The sequence below is a fragment of the Emydura macquarii genome, unplaced genomic scaffold (assembly GCF_026122565.2).
Source record: "Emydura macquarii macquarii isolate MOO-44397 ecotype Brisbane River unplaced genomic scaffold, CSIRO-AGI_Emac_v2 contig_1253, whole genome shotgun sequence".
Taxonomy (NCBI): domain Eukaryota; kingdom Metazoa; phylum Chordata; order Testudines; family Chelidae; genus Emydura; species Emydura macquarii.
Window position 1 is genome coordinate 32,979,840 of NW_027131390.1, and position 10,900 is coordinate 32,990,739.

Consider the following 10,900-nt stretch of genomic DNA (forward strand, 5'->3'; position numbering starts at 1 on the left):
CCCCGGGACAACCTGTTTGATTATTTCTAACAATGTTGTTATCTGGGATGTTCTTCAGCTTGAAATACGGGTCTGCTTAGTTCAGACACTTCAAAACTTCCTTTAATCTCCACAAAGTACTCTACTCCCCAAAGTGTCATTTATCCATCTTCAGAATTATCCCGTGGCCTTGTTTCTCTTGACATAATGTTTGTTGGTCTTAGTTATCTCCTGCTTTTCTTTATTTTCAGTTGATTCATTAAAATATGCTGGTTGGTTGTTTCACTCTCCCTCCCTTTGGAAATACACTTTCTCTCTTTGTTTTTCCCCCTGCTTTCCCTTGAATTAGTTATGTCTTCAATCCTAATTCCTAGAGATTCAGAGATCCAATGTTTATTTCTTTCTCCATTTTTCTGTTTGTTTATGTTCTGACATACACTACTTGGGCAAATGTAGTCTCAAAATTACTGCCAGCTTTTTCACGCATCTTGGCCCAGGTCTCCACCCATTTTCCCTCCTCCTTTTTTTTTTTTTTTTTTTTAAATCCCTAAGAACAACTTGTACCAATGGTATCATTTCTAACTATGGCTGTATGTCCCAACAAAGTAACTTTCCTTGCTTTGCCACAGCCTCGGCTACTGTACTTGAAATGTTCACGTAAAGCTGTTGTACATGATTTCTTGAACTCTCTAAAGAACATGTTCTCCCAGATGCTTTTATAGACTCATATGGAGCAAGGTCAAATATATCAACCTGGTACATTTCAGAATTGCATTACTGTACACAGGAAAAAAGTTTTCTTGGGTCATTAACAGATCTGTTGTCTCAAAAAATTGTCATATTTCAACCCCTTTGCCACGATTTCTCTGTAATTTACAATACTATGCTAAGAAAATTGGTTCAAATGCCTGACTTGCTCAGATGATGTTTAAATTTTAATCTTCAGTGAATAACAAATATGGAATTATTTTGTTATCTGTCAGCATTTTATATTGTCCACCGGGAGTCTTGTGTAACTTCAGAGGAGACCCATCTGTTTTGCTGTTCTGATTATTATGCCAGTGGAAAGTCACTTCCCATAGTATGAAGAGAGCCACACAACACTTTCAGTTCAGTCAGAGAAGAAAATGAAAAATGAACCATCAAGACTCATTTTTGTCTATTGTTTCTTCTTCTAGAATTTGCATTTCATGAATAGAACACTCAGCAAGTTACCTTTTAACTTAGCTTTTAATTAGTTGGTGTAATAACTATTGACTTTGCTGTAGGGGTATGCCAGTATTATTGATATGACAATTAAATGCAAACTGATTAGTCTATTAAAGAAGTACTAACTGACTTGTGTCATACTAAACTATACTATTTACAGTTGATTTGGTCAAAATAATATGAGTTGTACCTGTAATTTATTAGGCTCTGAATTGTACCTTTATGTGTGCCTTCATACTAATATTTCATCTGGTTTTTACTTGAGAGAAACTCTGAATTAATTATTGTATGTTCAAATTGATTTAATTTAGAACAAATAAAAATGACAAAAGGGTTTGTGTGTTGATTGTTGATATGACAGAATTAAGAGATGCCAATGGAACAGAGAGGTGATACAGGAGAAGAGTTCTAGTTGCCAGATTCTTCAGATGGCCTGAAAATTAGTTGGCTTTCTTTTGGTGGTGCCCATGGAGTCAGGCATTCTGGTTTATAACATGTAATAAACCATTCATTTTATTTAAAGGGGCGCTTTAATAAATACATCAAATCTTTTTGCTTCTCCACAAATGCCCTCTCTCTTCAGTTTGCACCTTTGATCTAGTGGACCTGACTGTCAGTTGCTTTGCACCTTGTGTAATCATTTACATATACACAAAGTGGGTGTAAATCCTTTCTGTTTTGGTAGCAAATTACTTTCACTTTGCACAGGTTCAACTGACTATTTAAGATGCAAAGCAATGTCAAATGAGGCCCAGTATATTAATTTCTTCCTTTCTTATTCTGTAAACCTAACCCATGAAATTGGCTGTCTTCAATACCATTGCTACTTCCTGGCATGACACAACAAAGATCTTCTATTCAGATTGGGACTCATCTCCCACCAACTTCGTATTGCTAAAAACACGTGAAGTCCATAAATGCTATATATATATATAAGCATAACTTGAGTAGAAGTTCCAGATATCAGAGTGTGGTATCAACTAACCTTTCATCCATACAAGTTATACAAGTTATAGTTATACAAGAAGAAGAATCATTTTGACACTGATAGAGTTGAGCTTCAGAGGTGGTCTATATATAGCATTGCTCTATTAGACACTTGAAATGTTTCAGACTGGCATAATTTTCATGATGATGATTATAATTTATGCATATAGTAAATTTACTTCTCCTCTCTCCTTGGCAGACCAGCCACAAGGAAACTGAAGGACACCCTATTATCCCTCCAAGACTTGGGAGGCCCAGGTAAGACTTGAAGGAAATGGCATAAAGTTTTACTTCAAGGATCTTTTGTTTTATGTCATTTGGGTCTAATTGTTCCCTCGCTTTCCACTTGCTGAAAGAGTCTTTCCTTGTGTGAAATTGCATCATTCTGTTGGCTAAATTTAAATACAAATGATTGAAGAGGGAAGAACAATCAGAGTCCTGTAGCACTTTCAAGACTAACAAATTTCTGCAGGCATAAGCTTTTGTGGGCTGCAACTCACTTGGTCAGATGCATGAAATAGAAATCACAGATAGGAGGTATATATATGCATCCAAGGGTAAGAAACAACAATGGGGAGGGTAAGTGTTAACAAAGTCCATTCAGTTAGACTAGATGAAGCCTATTCACAACCATTGATTAGAAAGTGAGAATGAGTGAACAGTGACAATTACTTCTTGTAATGAGATAACCATTCCAAGTCCCTTTTCAGACCCAGTCTGATTGTGTCAAGTTTGCATATGAGTTTCAGCTCTGCGGTTTCTCGCTGAAGTCTATTTTTGAAGTTTTTTTGTAGAAGTATGGCAACTTTCAAGTCAGTTACAGTGTCCTGGGAGATTGAAGTGCTCTCCTACTGGTTTATGGATGTTACCATTTTTTTATGTCTGATTTGTGTCCATTTATTCTTTTGCATAGTGACCGTCAGGTTTGGCCAATGTACATGACAGAGCGGCATTGCTGGCACACGATGGCATATATTACATTAGTAGATGTTCAGGTGAATGAACTCCTTATGGTGTGGCTGATGTGGTTAGGACCTGTGGATGGTGTCACTAGAGTTGATGTGCAGGCAGAGTTGGCAACGGGGTTTGTTGCAGGGATAGGTTCCTGGGTTAGTGTTCTTGTTGTATGGTGTACAGTTGCTGGTGAGTATTTGATTCAGGTTGGGAAGAATGCTTAACTCCTTGTGAAACTTTGTTTTTTATGTTTTTGTCCATGAAAAACATGCATTGAACTCTATCTGTTCTTCTTTTACTGCATAGTGCACGATGCATGACCCTTAATTGCCTATGTTCTTGCACCCGTGCACTTTCTTCCCATAATAAAATGGTCTAAAAAAGAAGGAAAACATCCTATATTTTCTCAAATTTGCTTGCCAGATACTTGCTGCATTTTCACAGGTTTTCATGACTTCCTAAATCTTGTTCACAAATAACATGGCTTAAATTTCTCATGACAGTCATGAGAGAAAGCAACAAAACTAAACTCGAGTTTATCCATGAACATTTCATGAGGCACAATTAGAATTTTTTGCTTTGCCATGGTGATGGCAAGTGGGTGAAACTTCAGGGCTTCATTTAATTGTGAGCTTTTATTTACTAGTTTTCATTCACTCAAAGAATATCTGAAATGCTTCATTGTTAGCTAATATTAAATGGATTGGGATAAGGGGAATAGTTATAGGGAGGGATAGAGGAGGTGATAAACTATGAATTCCTGAGTGGTGCCACATAGTAGCACCCGCTGTTTTGGTTGATGACATGCTACAGGAGCAAGGAAAACAGCAAGCAGCTTTGTTTTAAAACTGCCTTCCCCTGCTACTCCTAGGTAGTAACCCATCTGTAGTTCTATGCGTATCTAGCAACTGCCTCGGTTTCATTTCTCCCAACCCGAGATAAGCAGAGCCACATGACTGTAGACTCCTCAAATGAACAGGCAAGAAGCTGTTCAGGTCTGGAGCACTCTTCTTTGGAGCACCCTCGCAGAGTCAGCAACTGAGCCAGGGAAGCAATCAGGACATAAGTGTAAGGGGGGTTGTATTGTAATGAAGGGCCCATATGTTTAGATGCATTCTAAGTACACTTTTCTGTAGCTCCTGAATATTTTCGCTAGCTCTCTGTGAGAGAAGGGACAAAAGGGGAACAATGAAGTTGGTGCTGCTTGCAGAACATTCTGGGAAATGAGAACAGGGTTGTTGGCAGTAGAGTTGTATAGAGCCTTGCAGTTGGGGAATAACGTCTTAAATGCTATATGGAAAGAAAAAGAGGAGCTGGTGGAGCGACTGGAAGAGGGAAATGTCACCGCCTCAGCAGCAGGTGGGGAAAGTGGCTTTAGCTGCTGCATTGTAGGTGGACTGGAGAGGAGCAAGATGGAAACTGGGGATATCAGAGAGGACGGTTACAGTGGTCAAGGAATGAGATAATCAAGATGTGGGCAAATGGTTTGCTGATGCAGACAGGAAGAATGGGATTTTTTTACATATGTTACTGTGAAGATGGGAAAAATCAGGAATTTGTCATCATGCACAAGTGCGGAGAGGGAAGAGGAGCAGCCAAAATTGCTCCAAACCTAGGATGATGGTGTTGGTAGCAAAGCAATGAAACAATGTAGTCACCTCAATATGGGAAAAGGAGCCTAACATCAGCATGTTCCATCAGTCTGAGACAGTTAAACAAAATGCTGGTTTCCAGCAATTCCAATAATATCTTAAGGTCATTTTTAAAAATGGAGTAACTTGTTATACTTTTTAGTTTAAATGACTTTTCCATCATCCTTTTAGCTGAGCATTTTGTTTTGCTCCAGGCAAATCAATGAAAAATTATCTGCTGAAATATAACATTTTGTTTATGTACATTCACAAGAGACTAATTTAAAATGCACTTGATTTGCAGCCTATAATATCAAATGGTTATCATAAGGGTTATGATCTTGTTCCTTAGATGGTACATTCTGCTTATTATTCTTGAATTCAGCCTAATTTTCTCCAAACCAACAGTCTCAGGATGATTTTTTTTAAACATTCAAATAAAAGAATCTCATAGAATGTCATCAAACTTCCTTTAAGAATAGAGTTCTAATTATTTACACAAGACTAAAGCAGTTTGCTGGTGTTTTCCCTCTTTGTAATATATAGAGAACATCAGCAAAGTGTTTAAATTAAGGCATAAATGGAAAACAATAAACAACAACATATTTTAATGGAATGCTTCAGCTGTGAGACAACTGCAAATCTTAAAGCCTAGAAAAAAATGGGGATATTTTTAGTATGATTTAAATCAACCATCTTAGTAGTTGTTTGGAGGAGGAAATTAATAGTTTAGTTATCTGAGTAGCTTAGTACAAGTGAAAAAATGACCCTCAAGTAAATCAGAGATAGAGACTGCAGTGAATGAGCAGAGTTGTGGGTGGACATGCTTTTGAAATGGAGAGAGAATGGAACAAATTCCTGGAGAGCTTTGAAAACCAAGAGGGCATTTTTTGATGGTATTTGGAGATAGCTATTCAATTATGATAGGTAATGGAAGATTGAATGTTTTATCATTGCAATTACTGGAGCATTTATCTAAGTGGTAAGTATTATTGTTATGGTCTTAATAAAATAAATATGAGAAAAGCCCTAAAGAATTCAAGTTTCTAGTTGCTTTCTTTTTAAAGAAAGCCACAATTGTTCACCAAAAAAATCAGGGGAGGAATTTAGAGTTAGAACACAAAATAGTAATATCAGACTAGGTTTTAGAGGTGCTGAACTCCAAATTCCATTGTCTTCTACACATACAGTGGGTGCTCAGTCCTCCTCAAAATTTGGCTGGTAATCCACAAGTAAGCTTGTTCCTGCTGGCACTGCAAATACTATTCCCATAAATGTGCTGATTTCATTAGTGATATTATATGTAACAAGAAGTCATGGTTTGGAAAGATGATCCATAAAACGAAATAGTTCATCTTAATTGTATTAATATCATGGGTTGTTCCATCTCAAAGGACGTGTTTGCAAAATGGCTAAGGACCTAATCTACCACATAAAGCCATTTATTTCTGAGGTGTCATTGTTAGTAGTGGAGAGTTCTGTACAATTACAAAATTAGAAACTATTGCAAGAAAATTATCAGTGCTCTCTTTTAATTTGCTTTAGTCTTAAATCTGACATAGAGTGGTGGGTGAAACTCAGAAGGTTAAGAGTTCTGGCTTGAGGGACAGGTGAAGGTTTGGGTCAGTTCACTCAGCCTTAGTACAACTTTGGGAAGTTTCCTGTCTGGGTAGCTCAGTATTTTTGTATCTTGTTTAAAGTCTGTGAGCCTGAGATGGTCTTAATTAAGCCATGGAGATTTTCAGAGAGAGAAGAAAATTAGAGCAGAGAAAATAATGAAGAAAGCTCTTAAACTGCTGAGATTTATCCAGTAGAAATGAGAGGTCTCAGAGTAGATATTGTTGATGATTTCAAGGCTAAAGTACGTCAAAAATAAAAGCAGTCTGAAATCCGGCTATCTATCCAAAAAGGGAATGGGCACATCACTACAATACAAAACATTAGATTTATAGGTGTGGATAATATTGTATTATAAGCCTCTACCACTTCATATCAAAATCACACTCTTAGCAAGTTGCTTCATTTTTCAAATTAAAGGTTGCAGTTCCTGATTTACTCTCCTAATACTTACATAGAGCTTTACATTTTCAAATCACTCTATACATGTTTGACTAAGTCTTATGTGAGATGAGTGAGCATTAATTGCATTACACAATTAAATGTATACAGAGGCTAAGCTTAAAAGTGGTCATTGTTTTTTTTTGTGTGGCCAGCTTGATGCCTTTCACCTGTTATACAGTGGTGCTGAACGCCTGAAACTCCTGTTGAGGACAACAGCACCTGCAGGTGTTCAGCACTTTTGAAAATCAAACCCAGATGGTATCGTATGGGCTATTCAACAAGAAAGGCCAAAATCAGTGGTCACTTATGAAAAGTTGACTGTAAGTGACTTGTCCAACGCCACAAAGCACAGGACCAAAATTAAAACCCTAGTGTCCAAACTCCCAGGCTCATGGTAAATCTACTAGACAGTGCTTCCCAAAGTTGCAGAGCCCAGGCCATGTGGTCATCATGCAGAGGGGCTTTCATGGGGGGAGGGAGCATGGTACAGATGCACTGCTCCTGGTCTTCCCCCATATTTATATTTGGGGAGGCTGTCAATTTTTTTCCCCTTGTGAAGCATGTACTGTAGTGGAAAGAAGCATATAATTCAGTATCCGTGGGAGCCAAAATGGCCACCTTCATCTTCTTCTTCAAAAGTGCTAATTTGAATAATTTTTGTGCTTGCACTGTGGTGCTTGAATTAGAAAAAAGAGAACACAAAGTGTTTTGTAAAAATAAGTTTACTATTCTCATGTACTGCCTTGAGGATCCTGTCCTATCTCAGATCTGAGAGCATAAGTATAATAGTGTCTTCCTACTTGAGATTTTTTATTTTTACTCTTAAAGGGGATTCTGTATGCCTTTTCAGTGTAAAGTGGGTCATTCTCTACTGCACGCTGTTAAGCTTTTGCAATCCAATTTTCAAGAAAATTAACCAGCTCTTACTTACCAAGATCATCTGGGAGCTCAAGTAGCCTGAGGTTTTCTACTTGGATCTAGTTCTTGAACATTTCCACCTTGTTTTATAGGAGTTGATTTTATTTTCTTTAATTATTCTTTTGGAGACATTGCATTAAAACAGGCCCTGCTCATTGGCCTGTGTACTCAGGGTATTCTCCACTTTCAACAAGTGACACACTTTTATTTTCTTCCACTTCATATACCATGAGCCTAATCCTTCAGTAAGTTTAGTAAGAAATGAGGATTGAGTTAGGGTTGCAAAATTGGTCCAAATACTTTAGTAACTAGGAAACTAACTGGTCAATTTAGGGACCATAGTGGCTATACCCAATTGTCTACTCCCATCTATCATTTAATGACTCTGAGGATCTATATATCTTGCAATGTATGCATGCTTAGCTTCCTGGTTCTGGAGGTCAGGGAAGTGTAAGTTTTTGTCGTTTCTTTCTTTTAAGTACAGTGAGAGTTAGAAGTAGTTAATGGTAAATATAGCATTAGGTTCACACGTTTCTGTGAATAAAATAGTTACACATTTTAAAGACCTGCAGCTGGCTTGCTCCTAGTTCTTAGTAGAGATGGGCCCACAGTCCAAACTTCAGTCCAGATCTGAACTTCCCAAAGTTGGACACAGATAGTTGGATTAGGGATTTTGGTTCAGACCCTCCTTGTTTTGTTTTCAGATATAGTGACAGTTCATTTGCAACTCTTCTTTATTTGGAAAAACAAAGCTTGTGATGTAAGCAACAGGCAGGTTTAATTTTTGGATAGACACAAGAATAAATCAACATGAAGAATACCTCCATTTGAGGTGTCTATCCAATTTTTGTTCAGATAATATGACTGCAAAATATCACCATAAAAAGATTTTTTAAATTATTTTGACTAGTTTGTATGAATATTAGAAAAATACTTAACTTATCCCTCCATGTGTAAGAATTTATTCCTTTCCTCTCTTTAGTCCTTCCACTGCTCCATCCCACAAAACAAATGCATAAAAACATTACAATTTACATATTGGTTCCAAAAATGGAGTCTGTCGTTTCATATCCTGTTTCTGACAGTGGCCCTATATAGAGAAAGGTATTAAATCCCGCCATATAGAGCCAAAGTCGTGGTGCTCCAGTAAAGTGAATGGAATTGCATCAGGGACATAAAAGTTAGCATGTACCAATATTATCTGCACCCTAGCAGTATGTGAGGTTGCTGCAGGATTTGCCCATATTATACTTAGATTAGGATATATATGTGGTAACTCTTGGAAAATTGGATTTAGTTGGGGTTGGTCCTGCTTTGAGCAGCGGGTTGGACTAGATAATCTACTGTTGATTACCCTAATTATTGATTAGATGACCCTATGATTCTATGAAAATCTTTATTTTTTAAGACCTTCCACAGTATTTGGGACAATACATTAAATTGTGCAGAGAACTTTGTCCATGTTCAACTCTTGTGTAAGTCCATTATTTTTTTTTTTAATGGAAATTACCTGAGAGGTTTATTTAGTCCCTAGTACCCAGAACTGGCCACTATCATAAATCCTACTAAAAATTTTCAAAGCCTTTTTTAAAGGTTATCTGTTAAATGCAAAACTAATAATTTATTTTAATTAATCTGATTTTCTATTCCTGAATGGTCCATGAAGGAAGAGTGTGTGTTTTATCTCTAAGGTATGTACTAAAAATCATTCCCAAAGTGTATTTTGTGAATAGATCATAGCTTCTTTGTGGCAAGTATTTCCTACATCAAATTGGAGCTACTTTTGATTGGATACATAGTTCAAGGGGTGTGTTGCTGTTTCTGGGCTAGATGAACATAACCCTTAGAAATCAGTTTTCTCGTACAAATGCTCAATGTTATGAGTTCAACATTTTTTTCTATGAATACTGTCCAATATTTACTTAACATGTGTTTGTTTCACAGTAAACTTGTTTACTAGAATATTTATTAAAAATTAACATAAAAGGAATGTAAACACCGTCCAAGCAAACTGAATAATTGTGGGAATATTTTTGTAGTATTGGCCCAACTCCAGTTAGCTATGTGGCTTTTGAGGACAATTAGGGCCTGCTAACCACAAGCCTTACTCATATTAGTAGTCCTCATCCACACCAGCAGGCACATTGAATTCAATGGCACCCTTGTGCTAGTGAGGGATTCAGGGTATGGCTCGCAGGAACCTTATCTGTCTTTCACTGAAATTGATGGAAGTTTTGCCATTAATTTCAACAGATGCAGGACCAGTACCTCAGTGAGGGGCTAACAAAACTGAAACTCATCACAATGTTTGCAAAAGAACTTCACAACAGGCAGAAGTTTCATAGAAGACTTTTTCTACTGATTTTCTGTCTTCTACCTACTTAATTAGCAAAAGAGCTTTGCTGCTGGGAAAAAAAGGAAGCTTTAAATCCCTCAAAGCCACCTATATTAAGTATTTGACACCATTGTTTTCTTAAGTATTGACAGGAGTAAAAACAGCTTCTAGATATGCTTCTAGCCACTCTCATTGTTACTAATTAGTTTGTTCCCAAAAGATGGATATAACCTGTTCCAACAATTTGATTCCATAAAATCTCATTTTGGTATTAAAAATCATACTGTATTTAAATCAGCAATGCCTAATGGAAAACAACTGAGGTCTTCAAATATGATCACTGGCCTAGGGTCTGGAGTGCTCAGTATTTCTAAGCACAATTTAAAAAAAAAAAGAAAGAAAGAAATACAATTTTTAAAAACACAAAAGGTACTTGGGAGTATTAACACAGGAACAGAGAAACTACAAAAAATTGACAAGACAGTTGTTGGAATGCATCTAGAATGCTATATGCCATGCTAGCCACCATCATATAAAAGGGAGGCTATTATTGCTTTGCAATGTTTACAGCATATGGTAACTAGGATGAGACTAGATGGTTCAGGGTTTTGAGTAACATGAAAAGGATGAGCCAAATTATAGCAGTCCATGTACATGCATGCTTCTTCCCCTCTCTGTGCTCCAGTAGAAATTCAGCTAATCTGAGGGTGTCTGCTCCCTGAGAACACAGAGGAAGTGGATGGTACTAGTATGTATGACCAGCCAAGAGAGTAAGATAGGTAGCATGGCTTGGGACTTCTCCACCTTCTCAGTGGACAATGCCTGG

The 10,900-nt window shown here is 37.2% G+C and overlaps 1 long non-coding RNA gene across 1 annotated transcript in view; it reads left to right on the forward strand.

Moving 5' to 3' along the window:
• Positions 1–2,433, forward strand: part of LOC137153998 (uncharacterized) — an 86,492-nt gene extending 84,059 nt beyond the window's left edge. Inside the window, exon 3 of the long non-coding RNA XR_010920015.1 lies at positions 2,375–2,433. This is a non-coding gene — a long non-coding RNA (uncharacterized lncRNA). The remainder of the gene's footprint in view (positions 1–2,374) is intronic.
• The last annotated feature ends 8,467 nt before the right edge of the window (positions 2,434–10,900 follow it).